Source organism: Tursiops truncatus, chromosome 11 (genome assembly GCF_011762595.2).
Source record: "Tursiops truncatus isolate mTurTru1 chromosome 11, mTurTru1.mat.Y, whole genome shotgun sequence".
Taxonomy (NCBI): Eukaryota; Metazoa; Chordata; class Mammalia; order Artiodactyla; family Delphinidae; genus Tursiops; species Tursiops truncatus.
In genome coordinates, this window is record NC_047044.1 from 60,794,250 (window position 1) to 60,813,653 (window position 19,404).

The 19,404-nt window shown below is 56.0% G+C and overlaps 1 long non-coding RNA gene and 1 pseudogene across 1 annotated transcript; one reads left to right on the forward strand and one right to left on the reverse strand.

Annotated features, from left to right (window-relative positions):
* Positions 1–171: 171 nt before the first annotated feature.
* LOC117314317 (dixin pseudogene) lies at positions 172–2,130 on the forward strand (annotated as a pseudogene).
* A 16,109-nt stretch (positions 2,131–18,239) lies between these two features.
* LOC109552090 (uncharacterized) lies at positions 18,240–19,386 on the reverse strand. The gene is made up of 2 exons (XR_002178819.3): positions 18,711–19,386; positions 18,240–18,612 (listed from the first exon to the last, which is right to left on the reverse strand). It is a non-coding gene; the product is annotated as an uncharacterized lncRNA (long non-coding RNA).
* Positions 19,387–19,404: the final 18 nt, after the last annotated feature.

The following is a 19,404-nucleotide window of genomic DNA, read 5'->3' on the forward strand; positions in this document are numbered from 1 at the left end:
GCCCCCGGGCTTTCCAAGTTGCAGATGATAACTTCAGTGCCAGTATAATTCTCTTTCCTTTCAGATAGCCTGTTTTTGTTGTTGATTGTTTTATGTCTGGGCGTTTTTAGGATGTTCACTCTTTTTTTTTTTTTTTTTTTTAAGTTCTGAAATTTCAGAACTTAAAATCCCTTACTGCTCAAGGGATCCTTACCCGAAGATGAACGGGAGAGGCCCTTGGCCCTCTGTGAACCAGGAGTCAATCCCGAGGAACAACTGATTACAATCCAAAGTCGTCTGGATCAGAGGATGGAGGAGAATCAGGACCTAAAGAAGGAGCTGCTGAAGTATAAACAAGAAGCCAGAAACTTACAGGGGGTAAAGGATGCCTTGCAGCAGAGGCTGACTCAGCGGGACACGTCCGTCCTTCAGCTCAGACAAGAACTGCTGAGGGCAAATGTGGAAGAAGATGAGCTGCACAACCAGAACGTGGATCTGCAGAGGAAGCTAGACGAGAGGAATCGGCTCTCGGGAGAATATAAAAAAGAACTGGGGCAGAAGGACCGCCTCCTGAAGCAGTACCAGGCCAAGCTGGAGGAAGCACTTCGGAAACTCTCTGAGGCCATTTACCAGCAGGTGGATCTGAAGCGGGAGCTGGAACACAAAGACATGCTTTTGACTCACTGTATGAAGAGAGGCAGAGGAGGTGACCCACTGCAGCAGTCACAGCCCTCAAAGCAACGGTTTTCTCCTTCCAGTGGCAGGAAAAGGCTCTGCTTCCGTCGCTCACAGAGGGAGCAGCGACCCGCAGCTCGTTCGGGTTGCCCTCCGCAGCCTACGCAACAGTGGCCACGACCCTCAGCACCACACCATCGACAGCTTGGAGCAGGGCATCTCCAGCCTCATGGAGCGCCCGCGCGCCATGGAGACCCAGAGGAAACAGGACAGAAGGGTTCGGGGCAAGTCACCCAGAACTCAAGCAGGTGGTGAATACCGGGAGTCCTGGCCCCCGCATTCAAAGCTGCCTCACTCACAGAGCTCTCCAGCTGTCAGCAGTGCCTCCACGAAGGTGCTCTATTTCACTGACCGACCACTTACGCCCTTCATGGTCAATATACCGAAGAGGTTGGGGGAGGTGACACTGAAGGATTTTAAAGCAGCTGTTGACCGGGAGGGAAATCATCGGTATCACATCAAAGCACTGGATCCCGAGTTTGGCACTGTCAAGGAGGAGGCTTTCCACGATGACGATGCCATCGCTGGATGGGAAGGGAAAATTGTAGCCTGGCTGTAAGAAGACCATGGAGAGAATTAACGCTGAGCATTAGATTGAGGGCTTGTGGAACTTGGCAGTCGCTGGCTGCTTCACTCAAGAGAGGAGACTAAAACCAGAATACACTAAGAAGTTTTTCGTTTGTGCCGCCAAAACAGAAGCTTCTCCAAGTGTGACCGCCGTAGGCCAGTCCTGTTTCTAGAAGTGCCTGGCACGTGTGGTCCTTAAAGTCCGTGTCCAAAAGTAGACCACGGGTTCTTGTGGAGTTCCTTGTCCGTGGGAACACAGTGTTTTATTCTACTCTGAGGGCAACAAACCGAAGGCCTTAACCAATGGGGATGGGTGATCCCCTCCTATATGGGCATGGCTGCTCTTATCTGGAACCTGGGAACTGGATGTATCACTCTTGTGTGTTACAGTATTATTTTAATTGGCCTCCGTGGTTGCAGCAGAGTACCAGCATTTGTACTCACAGACAAGGCGGAGGTACCAGCTTTTGTGCTTCTTTGCAGCTATTGCAAAGCAAGAACAACTCGTAAGGTGGTACCAAGGATGAAAGCCCACTCTTCAGGGATTTTTTGGACTGGACATGGATGGTGCTGACTTGTTGAATGGATTGAAAAAGGGCTGCCCATATTGTGCTATATACTACGGTAAAACCATAATTAAGTAAGAAAAAAATATATATATATTGAATGTTGCAAGAGACGCTCATCTCGGGCTTCCCTGGTGGCGCAGTGGTTGGGAGTCTGCCTGCCGATGCAGGGGACACGGGTTCGTGCCCCGGTCCGGGAAGATCCCACATGCCGCAGAGCGGCTGGGCCCGTGAGCCATGGCCGCTGAGCCTGCGCGTCCGGAGCCTGTGCTCTGCAACGGGAGAGGCCGCAGCAGTGAGAGGCCCGCGTACAGCAAAAAAAAAAAAAAAAAAAAAGAGATGCTCATCTCCACCTAAGCTCACCCAACACATGGGCACTGTCCATTGTGCTGAACGGTCAAATTTTACAGAGACAGGGAAGGGCAGACCCCCTGCCCAGAGTCACGGGTATAGGAGAGAGAGTTCAAAGTAGGAATTTCCACATCTCAGATATTCACCAAAGCCTAGAGAAAGTTCATCTGGGTCTTCATTGGAGATCACTGATATCTAGATGAAGAAGAGAGGCTCTCGGGGAACCGAGACAGGGCTCTGGACGTCACAAGCTGGATTCAGGAGCTCTGATAGAGATAAGGCCACCCCCAGGCCGGGCCCAGCCCCAGGACCAGAGGCCACACCCCCAGCAGCAGCAGCTATGAAAGCAAAGCCTTCTAGGGCTTGGCTGGCTCCTTTTCAGCCTGTTCTATCTGAAAAGCACCTACATATCACAAAGCCCGTATCAACAACACCTTCAGCCCACAGACCTGGGGGAACTCACTTCAGCCCCAGGGGTCTGCCTTTCCAGCTCCTGAGATCCAGTTACTGGCAACGGGCATCGCATTATGATAAGGTAGCAGCCAGACATGTGCCTGCTCCTGCCTGGGTCCACCAACTGACCCCAGTGTGACCTCCCTCCTCCAGGACTTGGGTTTGACTCATGCTTCCAGAATGGGAACCTGAGGATTACTGCCGCTCCACGATAGCTGGTCCAGGGGTAGCTGTGGAAGGGGCTCAGAGCAGGTGTCAGCTCTCAGGGAGGAGACACCTATCGCTTCCTGAGTACCCAAAAGGGGCCAGGGACCAGTCCCCAGGCACACTGCCACATTTCATTGGCATGACTCTGTGGGGTCATTCCTAGAAAGGAGGAAAGTGAGATTCAGAAAAGATTGTGCACTTACCAGCCATGCACTTACCCTTGGGAGGCTCCCTGGAGCCAGCCAGCACCACCCCTGGGAACCACCATTTGTTCATTCATTCCTCCAGCCAGTATTTATTGAGGGCTTCCAGGCCCCTGCTTCATGGCCACTCAGTCCCTGAGAGCAGCCTGTAGGAAGCCCGCCCAGCTCTCCTGGAGGAGCCTGGCTTGGCTGGGAAAGGGGTTCCTGGACCCCAGGTCCACCAAGGTGTCCCACAGTTATCCCACTCCCTCTCAGCATGCTGCCTCGGTGCCCGGGGAGGGATCTCTGGTTGGGACTGGGGCATCAGCTGGGCAGTGGACCCCTGCACCCAGTAAGTGCTTCAGAGCAGGAAATGTGCTTGCTGTCCCAGGCCTCAGCCTGCGGCGGGTGGGCAGGTCGGGGAGGCGGTCTCTTCTCATTCCTGTGGTTTCAGGTGCCTGGGTGATGTCAGGCCTGAGTGATGCGTGGGACTCACTATGACTGGGGCCCAACTGGGGTGGAGGCATTTCTTTAAAAGCTTATAAATTACTACTTCCCCTTTCAGCCCAGCCCCACCACTGGCCTAGGAGGAGTTGCTCCACAGGTACACAAAGACAGCTTCCCCCTCGCCCTCCTTGATGCTCACGTGTGTCTATGGTACTACAGATCCAAAGAGTCACCCTTCTGGGGATCTCCTGTCCTCCACACTGCAGTGATAACACGTACCCACAAACCTACCTCACAGGCAGCCAGCCCACCTTGGACACACAGGTGCACACTGTCAGCAGCCCCGTGCACGGGCTCACAGCCACACACACACACACACACACACACACACACACACATACACACACACACATACACACACACACGCACACACATACACACACACACACACACACACACACGCACACACACAGGCGTCCTCATGCTACTCCCATGCTCACAGGTGTCCTCAGGCACAGATGAGCTCCTACCTGTCAGAGCCCTCAAGCTCCTCCAGGTACCCACAGAAACATGTGTCTTTCCATTGTCACACGTGCTCTGGAGTGTGCACACGCGCCAGTATACAAGGGGCTTACACACGGGCAACAGTCTGCGGGAGCCCGCATTCCATTCCCACACACGCACACCCGTGTATGCAATCTACACAGACCTAGACACACTCCAATCACACACCCACACCAGACACACTCGCCCAAGTCTCCACACACCTTCATACACTCAGGTACACCCTACACAAACAAGTGTGATTTTCAGAATGCCTGGGGTGAGAATGTGAGCCAGCAGGGAGTCGAAGCCAGTACGAAGCCGCAATCCCCAGCCTCACCTCCAGGGGCCGCTGCCCAGTCCGCAGCCCCAGCTCAGCTGCAGAGCCCGCCTCAGGCACAGTCATCCCAGGAGGACTCTTCAGAAGGAGAGGGACATTCTGGAGAGAAGACAGCCCTGAACTCCCCGCAGTGTGTGGGGTGACCTCCCACCGAGGTGGGCAGGGATTCCAAGAGGGGAATCTGAATGGGGGCAAGTGAGTGGAAGAGAACCGCGGGGAATAAGGAGCAGATGCGAAAAGGAAGACCAGGAGGTCCTGGAGGGAAACAGGAGACAGGGAAGGACTGGGGGCAGAAGAAGAGAGAAATGGAAGGAGATGGAAAGGATGGTGCCGGCGGGGGGGCGGGGGGAGGGGAGGGGGAGGGGAGGGGGAGGGGAGGGGAGGGGAAAACTAGAGGGAGGAGTTAGGGAGACACGTGAGAGGTGAGAAGGGAAAGAGGGCATCTGAGACAGCGACGAGGCTGAGAGCACCTCTTCCAGGACCAGGAAGGGGGTGGCGCTTTCTGTCTCCTAGACCACCCTCCACCCTGCCCCACCATCAGCAATCCCCTAGGGGGTGTACTCTGCCCCAGTGCCTTGGCCAGCCCTAACCTGCCACCTGCCTGACACCCGTGTGAGGATGACTTCCAACAAGACCCAGGTGGCAGGTGCCCCAGGAGGGGGCCCTGGGGTGTGATCACCTCTCAACCCGACTCACCCAGCTGCTCCCCTAGGGTGTGGAGAAAGCTGGGAACCCTGAGACAGAGCTGGAATCCCTCCTGCCGGCTGCAGGGAGGCCTACTGCCTCCCGCTCAGGGCTCTGTGGAGTAAGAAGTCGAGCCATAAAAATGCCGAGATTTGCAGACTTTCCGAGCTGGGCAAGTTCCAGGTTCTCGCCCCTCTATGCCTAAGCTGTCACCCCATATTCCCTGTCCTCCCAACCCTGGAGGGCTCCGTCCATTTCTCACAGGGTAGGTGGTGAGCCTGGTAAGCTGGAAGGTTCTGAGAGAGCAGCTCAGATTACAGAGGAGCAAAGGAGGCCTCGGACCCGGCATCTTGTCCACCAGCTCTTCACCCTGGACGCACTCCCAGAACCCCTGTCCCTCCAGTCCCTCCGAGAGCGCTCCAAGAGCTTCACATCATGCCTAGAGCCCCCCTTGGGCCATTTGCCACAGGTTCTGCCTCTCCCAACTTCTGTGCCCCAAAACGCAGGCCCAGACGGAGGAACAGTGACTGCTTATTGGTTGGATACCCCAAGTGACAGGGAGAAAGGTACAGATGAAAATGTTGAAGTTCAGAGAGGTGGCCTGTCTTGTCTGAGGGCCTGTGGAGCAGACCAGCAATTGAGATCGAAAGGCAGGAGGAGGCTGAGCCATCCTGGCCTGCTCTTCCTCCAGTTTCAGCCCTACGGCTCAGCCTTCCCCCTCCAGCGGAGCCCCAACTCAACCCCTACTCCTGTACCCCACCCCTCCCACCCATGTGGGACACACCTCAACTCCCCGCTCCAGACCCACACCCCACTCTACACCCATCCCACTCCCTCCCCCTCCCCAGGAGCACACCATCCCCCATCACTCCCTCCTCCCTCCCTCCTCCGGAAAGCCAAAAGCCGAAGTCAGACCCCTCCATCCTCCCCCATTCCCATAGCGCTGCAGCCCCTGCGTCTGCCTACGTCTCTCCCCTGCTTAAAACCCTTCAATGGCTCCCCCCTCACCTTGAGACAGTGTTCACTCCTCAGCCTGGCATTCAACACCCTTGCGAACTTCTCTGGCCTCATCTCCACCCACTCCCCCCAACACCCAGGCCCCTGTCTGCTCCCCACCACCACCCTGCTTTCAGGTCCTGGCTCCGCCTACCGGGCTCAGCTTCTGTCTCACCCCAAGCAGCCCCACACCACCATTCATGGGGTTCACACGCGGCAAGAGCCACTGCAGCGCCTGGGGCCCCAAGCGCCATCCCCGGGAGAGTTGGCTCGAGGACGGTACATGCACATCTTGCTGACACACAGCTCCCTGCTCACCTTAATCCCCTCAGACTCGACAAGGGTAATGGGTGGCCAGGAGGGCCTGAGACACCACCACCACCCTCCGCCTGCCTGCAGGTCTCTGAGGCCTCTGAGGAGCCACCAGAGGCCCCCAAGTGCATCTCCCTCCTCAGCGGCTTTCCCAGCTCCTTCAATTCCCGGAGCAACTAGAGCAGGGAGGCCATGCATGTGACCCTGCCCTTGGGCATCTTCCGAGCTGGAAAGTGAGGAATGATCCTGTAACCCGGGGGCCAGACAGACCCAGGGACAAAGCCAGGCCAGGCTGCAGGTGGACACGAGCTGGTGGATGATGACGGCCACAACGGTCATCACGGCTACTCCTCATTGAGCGCTTACTAAGGGCAAGACTCCAAGCTGAGCAATTTATAGATGTAATCCTCCCATTACATCTATGGAGAAGATATCATTCTTATTTTACAGACTGAAAGAGGAAGCGCAGAGAGATCTAGCAATCTGTGTGGCATCGTACAGCTCACCAGTGCAAGAGCTGAAACGTAAACCCAGACCTGCCGATTCCAAAACCCGTGCCCTCTCCACTCCATCTCACAGCCACTCCAAACTCCAGGTGGGGACTGGTTACTTCCCTTCCAAAGAGGCCTCAAGGGCTCCCCACTGCCAAGAGCAGAACCTCCCCCTGCTGAGGTGCCCCACGATCTGGCCCCTGACTGCCTTCTGCCGCCACCCCGCCCACACCCACTACGCTTCGGATGGCAATCTTGCCATGTTCCCAGTCGAGCCCTCTGAGCTTCGCTGTTCGCTCAGGCTCTAACATCTGCCCCCGTTTTACAGGTGAGAAGACGGAGGATTAAGAATGTTAAGTAACTAGCCCAAGGTTACACAGTCAGGAAGCAATCGAGCCTGGTTGGAACCCAGGTCATTAGAGCATCAAGTAATAAAGCATTCATTTGTGTTACAGACAATCCGGGAAGGGGAATTAGTAGGACATTCTGCCAGTGGCGCAGAAGAAGGTAGGGGAGAGTAATCGGGTTGGTTCCAGAGTGAAGGAGGACCAGGCTAGGCCTTCAGGAATGGCAGGGTCTGGATGGGTGAGCTTGAGAGGGGAAATTCTAAGAAAACTACAGACAAGAGAAAAAAGAGACAGAGAGAGAAAGGCTGGTCAAAATTAGGGAGGCAATGTACATGGTGGAGAGGGCCGTGTCATGGGGAGGCCTGCAGTGTCCTCCAAATTACTGTGTGACCTTGAGCAAGTCCTTTCCCTCTCTGGGGGATGCCTTGTCTGCAAATGAAGGATAGATGAGCCTTGATGGTCTCTAGGGTCCCACCTGGCCCTGACATCTTAGGATTCTGACTGTGTGTGTTTCCACTGGGCCTTAAAACATAGGATCTGATCCCAGACCCATTGACATGGGGCACAGGCTTGGAAACCAAGAGCAGACAGGGGCCAGTAGTCAACATGGCACATGACAGGGCACACTGAGGGTTGGCCCCAGTTACACACCGAGGATGGCCCATGCATCCTTCTTTTCCACACATCCGTGCTGTACATGTGGACTCACTGCGGTGGGTCCAGTCCTATGGAAGCTGGAACACAGGGGTGAATGAGTCGAGGTGGAATTGTGGGCTCATGGGGGAAGGTCCAGGACATGTCCAGCACAAGCTAAAAGCCCAGGCCCCAGCGCCTCCTCAGGGAAGGGGAAGGGAACGGGGGTCCCTGAAGAAGGGGAAGAGAAAACATCCTGAGGGGTAAGGTGAGGGTGTCAGGACTAGAATAAGTGGTCTGTCCAACTGGAGGACATTTGGGGAACAGAATGGTCCCCAATCAAGTCAGCATTGCACCCAAATATAGAGTACATTCCGGACCATCAGCAGAGAGGTTGTTCTCCCTTGGGTCCCTGTGGTACAAAAACACAGATGCACTGGAGAGCTGGGGCAGAAAATGTACCACTAGAGACTGTGGACACACATATGTGTGCACACGCATGCACACACGCATGCACACACACAGAAACTCCTGCACAAAGACCCCCAGATCAGATCATCCATCCCCCTCACCTCCACACTGAGCCTTCAAAGTGCCCTCCCTCCCCAGAGAACACGCCCTTCGTGTGCCAGTGACACACAGCCCTGAAAGCCAGAAGGTCTCGCTGTCTCACCTCGGTCCCTCTTGCTGCAGTTCCGATGCGCCGGCTTCCTTTCTGACTCAAGAGGTGGCAAACAACCAGGCCCACCCACCTCTGCGCGGCTGACCTCCACCCTCTGGCACGTGGGCTCACCTCTTATCTTTCCTGCCTCTTTGATCTCCATCTCTTGCCCTCAAGAACCCTGTCTTATTCACCACTGAACACTAAACTAGGGGATGAGTGAGCCCTTGGGAGCCCACCTGGTCCTCCAGTGGCCAGCCCCACTGGACCCTCAAGATGTATCAAAGAGCTTGAGACTACCAGGACGCAGAGTGAGTCCTAAGTGAGGAATATGTGTCCTTAATTATCCCACTATCCCATCTCCTGAGTAGGAAGTCCTTCTTGAAGTCTAGCCTCAAGCCCTCATGCCATGGTATGAGTCAGTGTACCACCTCTGTTGGAGTCAGGAGACCCAACTGGATGAGGCTACACTGGGTGGCCAGAGGAGTCACCTTCCTGGAAGGGGATGAGGCCAGGAGGGAGGTTGCGCAGGCACGGGGCCCAGGGCTCCACCAAGCAACTGTCATGGCTCCGACGGAGATGGGGGCGCCTGCCAACGTACCCCGCCCCATGATCTCATAGCTGCGTTTGCCAGGCGCTGGCTCAGGGAGCAGGCGCTGGCAGCAAGGGTTGGGCACAGAGCCCAAGGACAAGAAGGCGGGAAGGCCTCAAGGGACAACAACAGAGCCGTCTCCACGGGGCTGAGACGCGAGGTCCCTCCAGCCTCCAGATGCCACCTTTGGCTAGTGACGCCCCATCTCGGCTCCTCTTCCCAGGCCCCCCGATTGCCCACCCACCCCCAAAGGACAACAGAAAAGGGGAGGAGAGACTCCCTCTTCCTCCCCAAGGGTCAGTCTCTCCATTTGCATCTCTTTCGGCTTCTCTCTGCTCCAAATCGCTGGCCCTGAACAGGATGCTACCATTTCGAAGCATGGAGAGCTTGTGGGCGGGAGACGGATGGCCAGATATTGCCGTTCTTGAGGGTGCCACAGGCACGCATCTAAATGCCAGCTAAAAGTCACTATGAATCCCTAAATAGATGCCTCTGTCCTGGTCAGGCTGTCCCCAGAGGTGTCAACCCTAGTCCCAAGGCTCTCCTGAGTATTGATCCTCAACTCTTCATCCCGAAGAGGCCCCCCACAAGAACTCCCCTCCACCCACCACGATATCCACCTCTGGGGTCAAGAGACCCCTCCACGCGGCTCTAGTTGGATAAAATGCCACTCTTGGACTCAGCACAGGGACACCTGGTGGAAACCCCAGGCCTCAGAGTGAAGAGTCATCTGCGTCTGAGGACTGCAGTCAGAGCCCTGCTGGGCCATCAGAGGCTCCATTTGCCTCTTGATTCAAAGGTGAATCCCTCAGTTTGGGCGGACAGCTCTGTCCCTCGGGGTGCTCTGTCTGCTCCCCATTGCACTCTCACCTCAGCCAGCCTTCCTCTGCATGCCTCCCTCTCCCCAGCAGGGAGCCCTAGCCAGTCGTACCCCTTCTACCTGCTCAGCCCTGCTTCCTGGCTGACCCTCCTACAGGGCGCCACCCGGGATTTGCCCCTCTCCCTCCTCAACCACTGCCCAGCACTACTGCCCGAGGCACGTCTGCTGTTCCCACCTTGGACCACAGCCTGGGATGTGCCGGTCACCCTGCAGTGAACGCCTCGGAAACCACAGCAGTGGTTTTCCTCAAATCCTGGGTCTATCCCACCCTCTCCCCCACCCACAGAATCTATCCTCCCCTCCCAACTCCTGGCCTTCCAGGTCCCTCTCTGTATAGGAAGTGGGTAGACTAAGGGTCCCTCCCATTCAGGAGCTCTGTGAATCTGAGGTTTCTCTCCGCCGCCCCAAGCCCAGGCCCAGGCCCGAAGCAGCCACGCATGGAGACGGACTGACTGCAGGTCTGCCGTCATCATCATCACTGTCGGCGCCCTGGCCCCTGAGAAGGAGGCAGGAGGCCTTATGAGCATCCTCCCTCCACTTCTCAGAATCTCCCTCAGTCTCCCAGAGGCCCCACACTCCTCCCTCATCTCTCTCCCCAGACGTCCCAAGAGAAGCCACCTGGACGGTCCACAGGCCGAAACTCAGCCAAACTTCCTGGAGAGGAGGAACTGGCTCGAGCCCGCACCACATTTCTATGTCATTTCCAAGTGGCTCCAATTGGGCTGGGCAGATGTGTGTCAGATCAATCCCCACCCAGGAGGTGGGGCAAATTCCCGGGGTACCAGGTCACTGAGCCAGCGCTCTGAGGCATGGCTCCTGGGGACAGGCTGGCTCCAGAATGATGACGTCACTAGGATGCTAGGTGCCTGCTGTTCCCCCTGTCTGCCCCTACTCCAGGAAGGCCTTGTCCTTTTTCAACTGGTCCACACCCCCCCGCTCCGGGAAGCCTTTCCCGGACAACCCCACCCAGCTCTTACCACAACTTATTCCCAGTTCCCTAGTGACTTAGGTCCAAAGTTTTCCGTGTATTCAGTTGCCCGCGTTTACGTGCTGCCTTGCAAATGTTCTCATAGAGCTATGTATCTTGAGACTTCCCTGGTAGTGCAGTGGTTAAGAATCCGCCTGCCAATACAGGGGACACGGGTTCGATCCCTGGTCTGAGAAGATCCCACGTGCCACAGAGCAACTAAGCCCGTGTGCCACAACTACTGAAGCCGGTGCACCTAGAGCCCGTGCTCCGCAACAAGAGAAGCCACCGCGATGAGAAGCCCGCGCATCGCAACAAAGAGTCGCATCGCAACAAAGAGTCGCCCCCGCTCGCCGCCACCAGAGAAAGCCCGCGCGCAGCAACGAAGACCCAAGGCAGCCAAAAATAAATAAATTAAATAAATTTAAAAAATTTTTTAAAGCTATGTATCTCATGGTCGTCACTAGCTGGGGGTCCCCGTATTAATCCAGCCCGTTTTGCTAGAGGATTAGTTTCTGCCCTTAAGGAGTGCCAAGAAAGACTCTGAAATCTAAGTCACATCTCCTCCTGCAATTTTGACAATCAAGCAGTCTCAGTGATGAAACTCCCAACAATGAGCAGCTTCTCCCCATGACCAAGTTCTTGCCTTGGTTACCAACAATAAGGCTGTATCCCAGCAGGAATCTCCGGGGAGTATCTAGACTAGGTCAGCTCTTCCTCAAGGGAAGCTTCTCACTTTGGAACACTGCGAACCCTTCCCAGATCAGGTTCCCTCTTCCCGGCCTCTGGAACTCGGCTGAGAACTAATGCAGTGTCCCCGCCAACACACTGGGGTCCCTCAGCCACTGCAGTAGGATGTAGGGAGAGGCTGACGTGGGATTGAATCTACACTAATTGTGAGGGCTTCTTTCAGTGCTCTGGACCTTGATTTCCTTACCTGTAAAATGGGCACAACGGTAAAACGGAGTTGACATGTGTAAATCAGGCTGAGGGAAGTCCCACCTTTTGCAGAGGAGGATGCTGCAAGTCACCTCAAAGTCACACAGCTAGTTCCAGGGATGCATTCATTAACCCAGAAACTCTTTCGTGAGTCCCTACTGAAACGAGCAGAGGACTAAGTTTATCTGCTTATCTAGGTAAACTTATGGCAGGAGGAGGCAGACCTGTGAGTGGGAAGCATCAGTAGGATGGAATATGAACAAATTGCTAAGGGCTCACAGAAAGGGACCAGCAGCCCCTCCCCAGCATCTCCTTCTGAGTCCAGAAGGCTCTTTTAACTTCATTTCAATCATAAAAGACAGTTTGGTACAGTCAGCCAATGAGGCTTCAGCAGTGAGACTCCAGAGGGTAGCTTGCCCTGGATGCTGCAAACTCCTGGGCTGCCCCAGAACCCCCCTCGACTCCCCAGGGGCAGCTCCAGACCAGCTGCTCAGACAGGGCACAGACGGGCTTGCTCAGAGAGGCTCTCTTCATTGGCAGAGGTGAGGAGGGACAGGAAGGCAGACTCCTGTCTGTGGGAGCTAATGTGGGTCAAGGGCACCTTGTGGGGAGGGGCAGCAGGAAGCAATGTTGGGTCCAGGCAGCAGCTGCCCTGCCGGGGGAAAGAGACAGAGGGCAGGGCCCAGACCTGGGTCTTCCTGCCCAGGAATGACATCAGCCAGTTGAAATTCCCAGCCCACTGGGCACCCTGGAGGACTGTGGGGGAGGGTGGGACTTATGCTCCTCCCCACCCCCACTGACACCCCAGCGGGAAATGCTCTGAGCTCGACAACATCTCTCTGGCCATGGACTCAGTGCTCCTGTGGCCCTTGAATGATGGGGCAGAAGCCAGGTCATTAGGCAGGAGAGACTGTCATTAATGCAGGCGATGCCACTGCCACACGGACAATGGCAAACAGTCATTAGTGGCTGTGTCACACGGGTGAGGCAACGCTGGCGAGGTGCAGGGAGCCGCCCCTCCCCCAGCGCAGCTCACACACACTCGCTCACTCACCTGTGCACACACGCCGAGGAGAAAGCAGGCCCACACTGCCCCAGTACACGTTCACGCACTCACACACTTGCCCACTCACATGTTCACACACACACACACTCACAAAGGGCCTGAACAAACGCACTGCCCAGAAGGGCCCACAGGATCTGGAATGCCCCTCCACCCACATCTGAAGGGCAGGGTCCCTGGATCCTTCCACAGCCGGGTACCCAGACACACAGGTATCGCCCCCTGACTTGAGATGGACACACAGACCTCCAAGGGCCCCAAAGGAGACAGACTTCAGACACCCCCTCCCATCCCACCCGCTCCCTGTTTCGAAGGACCAGCACCCGGGACAGAGAAACCACGCAGAGTGCAGAAGCAGGCAGGGTACGCGTGTCCTGAGGGTGGGGACCACATTGGTTTTAACACTGTAACCCCCTCCACACCCCCAGCCCTAACGGCTAGCACATGCCCTGCCTTACTTGAACCCCCAAGAAATGATCTACTGTAAGTATGTTTCTAAGCACTTTTCTGAGCCCCCCAGCAGGTGGAAGGGAGCAGGGCACCAGCTGAGTCCTAGGTTCAGATCCAAGCTCTGCTACCTTCTGGGTGTATTCGTTTCCTGCTGCTGCTGTAACCATGAACTTAGCGGCTTAAAATAATGCAATTTCATTGTCTTACGGTTTGGAGATCAGAAGTCCAAAATGGGTCTCCACAGGCTAAAATCAAGGTGCTAGCAGGGCTGCGCTCCTTCTGAAGGTACTAGAGGAAGATCACTTCCCCACCTTTTCCAGATTCTAGAGGCCACCCACCTTCCTTGGTCCCCTTCCGTCTTCAAAGCAACAGGAGTCTCTCTCACAGCATCACTCTCCTGACACCCTCTCCCACATTTAAAGGACCCTTGTGATTACATTGGGCCCAGTGTGATCATTCAGAGTAACCTCTCCGTCTCAAGAGGCTTAATTTATTCACGTCGGCAAAGTCTGTGGCCATGGAAGGTAACATAATCACAGGCTCTGGGGGTTAGGACATAGACATTTGGGGCGTCCAAGACATTTGGGGGGCCCATTATTCTGTCTACCACACTGGGAGACCTTGGATAAGTCCTTTAACCCCCCAGAGCCCCAGCATCTTCAACTGTAATCTAGAAATAGCTCCTGCCACATGGGTGGTCGTGACGATTTAGAAAGCCACATGAACGGGAAGCTCTGTGCCTCACGCTGGGGGCGGGGGGTGTCCTGGGCCAGCAGCGCTGCCCTCTCCCTTTTGGGCTTCCTGAGGATAGAGGAAAAGGAGCAAGTTGCAGGAGAAAGCTGAGTAAGGCATCTCAGAGGCTAGAGAGGGGGTGGGTCTCTGGGGGCTCAGGCAGGAATGGGAGGAGGTACGGGGGTCTGTGAGGGTCCCGGGATCTGGGCAGCTGTGAGGCCCTGCCTGGAGGGCAGCCACCCCACACGGCTACGGACACACACACCTGCAGTGACCTGGGATGGGGCAGCAGGCGTGCGCTCCTGACTGATCCTACCTTCCTCTCCCTCATCTGCCGCCATCTGTTTGCAGGGCTCTGGGGCCAGCGGGCAGGCAGGAGCCCCAGTCCAGGCTGCTATTACCCTGCTAAGTTCAGAGTGCGGAACAGTGACCCAGGAAGATAAACCCCACAGAGAGGAATCACCCGCTACAAAACACTGGTTAGGCCCCAATCTCGCGCAGCGCTGTCTGCCCACTCAGGAGGCAACAGGCCACCTCAGAGAGGAGCTGAGGTCGTCAGACTCCCACTGGTCGGTCCTGCTCCATCCAGCAGCCCAGGCCATGGCGGGGGGGACTCCAGCCCTGCACCCTGCTCCGTCTCTCCTCACCCCACCTTCCCTTCCCTACCCCTCCCTGGTCCATCCCCACCCCGGCTCATCCCCCCCTCTCCCAGCCCCAGCTCCTCCCAGCTTCCCCCAGAACCTCAGAGCTTGACTCAGGAACTAAGACTCCAATCGGGGCTTCCCTGGTGGTGCAGTGGTTAAGAATCCGCCTGCCAACGCAAGGGACACGGGTTCAATCCCTGGTCCGGGAAGATCCCACATGCCGCGGAGCAACTAAGCCCGTGCGCCACAACTACTGAGCCTGCACTCTAGAACCTGCGTGCCACAACTACTGAAGCCCGCGCACCTAGAGCCCGTGCTCCACAACAAGAGAAGCCACTGCAGTGAGAAGCCCGCACACTGCAACAAAGAGTAGCCCCTGCTCGCCGCAACTAGAGAAAGCCTGTGTGCAACAACAAAGACACACCGCAGCCAAAAATAAAAATAAATAAAATAAAACAAATTTATTTTTTAAAAAGAAAGACTCCAATCAACAGGAGGAAGCCTGGGCTGAGGGCTGCATTTAGGGGCAGAAGATCCAAGTGCCAATCCCACAGCTCTGCACGATGAGGCGGCAGGGATGCCTGGCCTGCCAAGCATTGCTGGGGAGATGAAACTGGGTCACCTGTTGGAGTGCTTTCTGTAAACCTGGGTACTAATCTGAGTTATGGGGAACATATGGAAGAACTTCTTCCTCCTTTTCTCCCAGAGACGCAGTGGGCAGGGCTGGCCTTGGACTGACCTTTCATAGATAGCTGTCTTGGAGACTTCCCACATCTCACTGCATCGGGAGATCCCCAGCAGGTGCTGGAAGAAGGAGATGGAAGGATGGAGAGGGAGGGAGCGCTCTTCTAATTCCTAGAGGGGATGCCGCCCAATTCATGAATCACTGATAAAGCCAATTAGATCTTCAATTTTTTAAAAAAGAACAGAAAGAAAGGGACTTCCCTGGTGGTCCAGTGGTTAAGACTCCGCACTTCCAGAGCAGGGGGCAAGGGTTCAATTCCTGGTCGGGGAACTAATATCCCACATGCCATGCGGCGCAGCCAAAAGTAAAAAAAAAATAAAATAAATTTGTTTAAAAAAGAAGGATGGAGAGGGAGAGGACACAGCTGCCTGCACGTGGCAGATCCTGATAAATAGGTGTTGAGTGCATAACGTTCAACCCCTGAGCTCCTACTGCATGCCCGGCATTGTGCTCAGTGCTACGGATACAAAGATGAATGAACCATAAACCACCATCGCTCAAACATCAGTTCTCAGGATCCAGCCTGAGCGTCTCCCGTGTGCCCCATATGGGCACTGGGGAGCACTGGATGAGTGGGACATCCCTGCATTGGGGGGTGGTCTGCGTGTTGGTGGCTACCCACAGGGCCGCAGCCTCCTGAGGCCGTCCAGCCTGTGTCAGCACCACCCTGGGCTACTGCCGTTCTGGCAAGCTCGCAGAGGCCAGGCACTGACGGCTCCGCAGGGAGCAGAATATGGTTTCGGTCTGTTATCAGGGCAGATAAAGCAGCAGCTGGGGTTCAGGGAGCAGTCAGGGCTTACAAATGAGCATCTCCAGAGGCCCCACAACTCCCCCATCCTGCCTTTGTCAGCCACCCTGGCCTTCCAATCCCTCTGAAAGCAGCCCCAGGGAAGAGGACACCTCCTAAATAGCTGCGTGCAGTGCCAGGAATGGAAGGGTGAGGTGGCTGGAACCAGCCAGGCAGCTGACCTGGAGGCAGCAGCTGGATGGAAAGAGATTCCAGAGTTCAGAAAGAGCTGGACTGGGAAGCAGAGGGGCCGGTAATGTGGGGAGAACACCCAAGTCACCACCCTGCCACCCTGATCTTTGTATGTGCCCCACTGCTCAGCACAGGGATAGGCGCCCAGGAGAAGTGCAGACAGCATTTCCTGAATGAAGGTACAGTTGGCCGCGGTAGGTAAGGCTGGCAGTTTCTCCAGTGACCAGGATTCCAGGTGTGGGGGGACTCACTGGAGGGGAAACTGGGTCCCCAGATCCTGTCTAATGGGGGAGGGTGCTGGAGGAAAGAGACCCTTGCCTAAGAGAGCCATGGAAACAAGTGCTAAGTAATAGAGGACACACCATGTTTTAACTCAACAACTATTTCCATGCGCACCTACTATATGCCAGCTGTGATGGAACAGTGGGTAAAGCAAAGTCCTGCCACCACAGAGGCTGCTATTGAGAGCTCTCCCCAACAAAGACAAGTAAGGGGGCTATCTGGGAAGACTTCCTGGAGGAAGGGGGCAGGCAGGCTGGCTGAGTGGCCAGCATGAAAGCTCAGAGGCAGCCAGGAGGGAGGACCGTGCAGGAGGGAAGAAGGAAGCTGAGTGTCTGAGGTCTGAGAAATGAGGGCTCTTAGGAGGAACCATCCTCGTGGGTTGAGCCGCCACAGTGGGTGGATGGAGAGTGGGCAGGAGGCCACTAGGAGTCCCCTGTTGCTGGGACCTGGCATTTCCTCCTGGGGAGGAAGGAGGCGAGAAGGTGCAGTGTTTCCCGGAGAACGGGGGTCTGTTGCCGCCAAGGGGCCCTCCCTGGCAGCAGCTGGCGGAAGTGGGGCCTCCTGCCAGTTTCCGTTTGTGCAATCCTCCTTCCTGCCTCCTCCACCCAGAAGCAGGCCTGGCAACCCTGCCGGATGTCACTGACATGAGCCCAGCACCCACACAGCTGGGCAGGGGCTGAGGTACCTACCCTACATGGAAGGAGAGGTACCTGGGCAGCTTACGGCTCGGTCCCTGCCCTGCCCCAAATGCATGCCTGACCAAAGTCTAAGCCTAATGGGGCTTCTGCCAGCTTAGGGAGGATTCCTCCTGCTTCCTTCTTTTGCAAGAAGGACCATGAATCTTCTCGTCCACCTGAGGCACCTGACCGTGAGAGGAGGGCATCAGAGTTCCCTCCCTGTGCTAAGCAGGAGCTAAAGCAGCGGGAGGCCAGGCCTCTGGGAGTCCCCACCAGTGGACGCATGCCACCCCAAGCGGAGGGCCCAGCGTCTGGCTCCACGACCCACCCGGGGTCTGTCGCTCTACACCATCTGAAGCCCTTGGAGTTGCATCCTGTGTTGCAATATAACAAGTGCCCGGTGTGGAAGGGTGGCCTTTTATTCATTCCAGAAGGGAATAGTCATCAAGAACCTACTACATGCCAGGCATTGCGCCAGGCCCTGGAACCTCAAGGAATAAAACCATCATGTGGTCCCCGGGCTCACAGAGCTTCACAGGGTAGGCAAACACAAGTAAACAAGCAACAACAAATCATCACAAATGGGCTAAGTGCTGTGAGGACAGGAGAGTGTAATTAGCCTACGCTTACCTCTCCCTGACCCCAGAGGCCTGCCCTCAGTGCAGAAGGCCCATAGCTGCCTGACGTCCCCAGAGCACTGCTTGCCTAGAGACCTTGGATCACACTGGAAACCACTGAGTACCTGGCATAACAATGGGATCGACCACACTGTGAGGAACATTGGTCGAACCAAACTGGAAAAAAAATTTTTAATTAAAACAATTTCGAATCATCCAGTACAATCTAATTTTACAAGCTACTGAGGCCCAGAGAGGCCAAGCGTTTGGCCCCAAACCACGCAGCTGGTGAGTAGCAGAGCCCAGACCAGAAACCAGCTCTGCCAGCACCCCCATGCTGCCCCCTCGTCTATCCTGGACCAGTTCACAGCCTCCAGGGCTCTGCAGCCTCCTGGCCCATCTCGGATGTCTTCTTTGCAGATCGGCACTGGCTGATAGAATTGTACGCGGCGTTGGAAATGTTCTGTATCTGCGCCAGCACGGACACATGACGTCACTCGTCAGGTTCAGGGAAACGGGGCCAGTTTGGTGGGGGTGGGAATGGGCAGGGCCTGTGGAGAGAAGGAGAGCGCAGGAGATGAAACACAGAGAGGAAGAAGGGCAGCAGGTGCAAAGAATCTTGTTTGACAGTCCAAGGAATCTTCTAGACCTTAATCCACGGAGAGCCACTGAAGAACTTTATGCCAAGTGATGAGATGCCTGCATTGCAGCCTTCCTGGGTCCCCGAGGACGCTGCTGCTCCCCTGAGCTCCGTAGCACCTCTGACACCCCAGCCACGCTGGCTGGCTCCCGTCATCGTCACCGTCCTACACGAACGGTTTGCTGCCATCTTAGCCTGAAAGAACCTCCCCACACCCTTCCTGGACACGTCTTCCTCTTCCTTCAAGCCTTTGCTCACTGCCCCAAACACCTTCCCCCGGGTCAGTGCCTCTCCCGTGTCTCCACAGCCTGCCTGGCACGTGGAGGGAGCTTCACAGGCACGGTTTTTAATGTCTCCATCCTTGCTATTGGTCCCCCTTCTTGGCCGCAGCCCTTCCCAGTCTACTCTCAGCTTCCCAGTCCCCAGTTCTGGGACCCTCAGAAATTCTTTCCACCAAGCCACGGATTGCACAAAGAGAGAGGGCACTGACCCAGGCGAGGGCATAGGTGTGGGTGTGCATTTTGGAGAGAGGAGGAGAGAGGGGCAGAAAACCTAAGCAGGTTCATCTGGGAAGCTTCCTGGAGAAGTGGCCCGGCCTTCCCATCATGCCCTGGGGTGAGGCTAAGAGTCTTCCTCGCCTGGAGTCCCTGTCTGTCTCGCCAAGAGCCACGTCCCGCCCCAGAGCCTCAGGCAGGCTAGGATG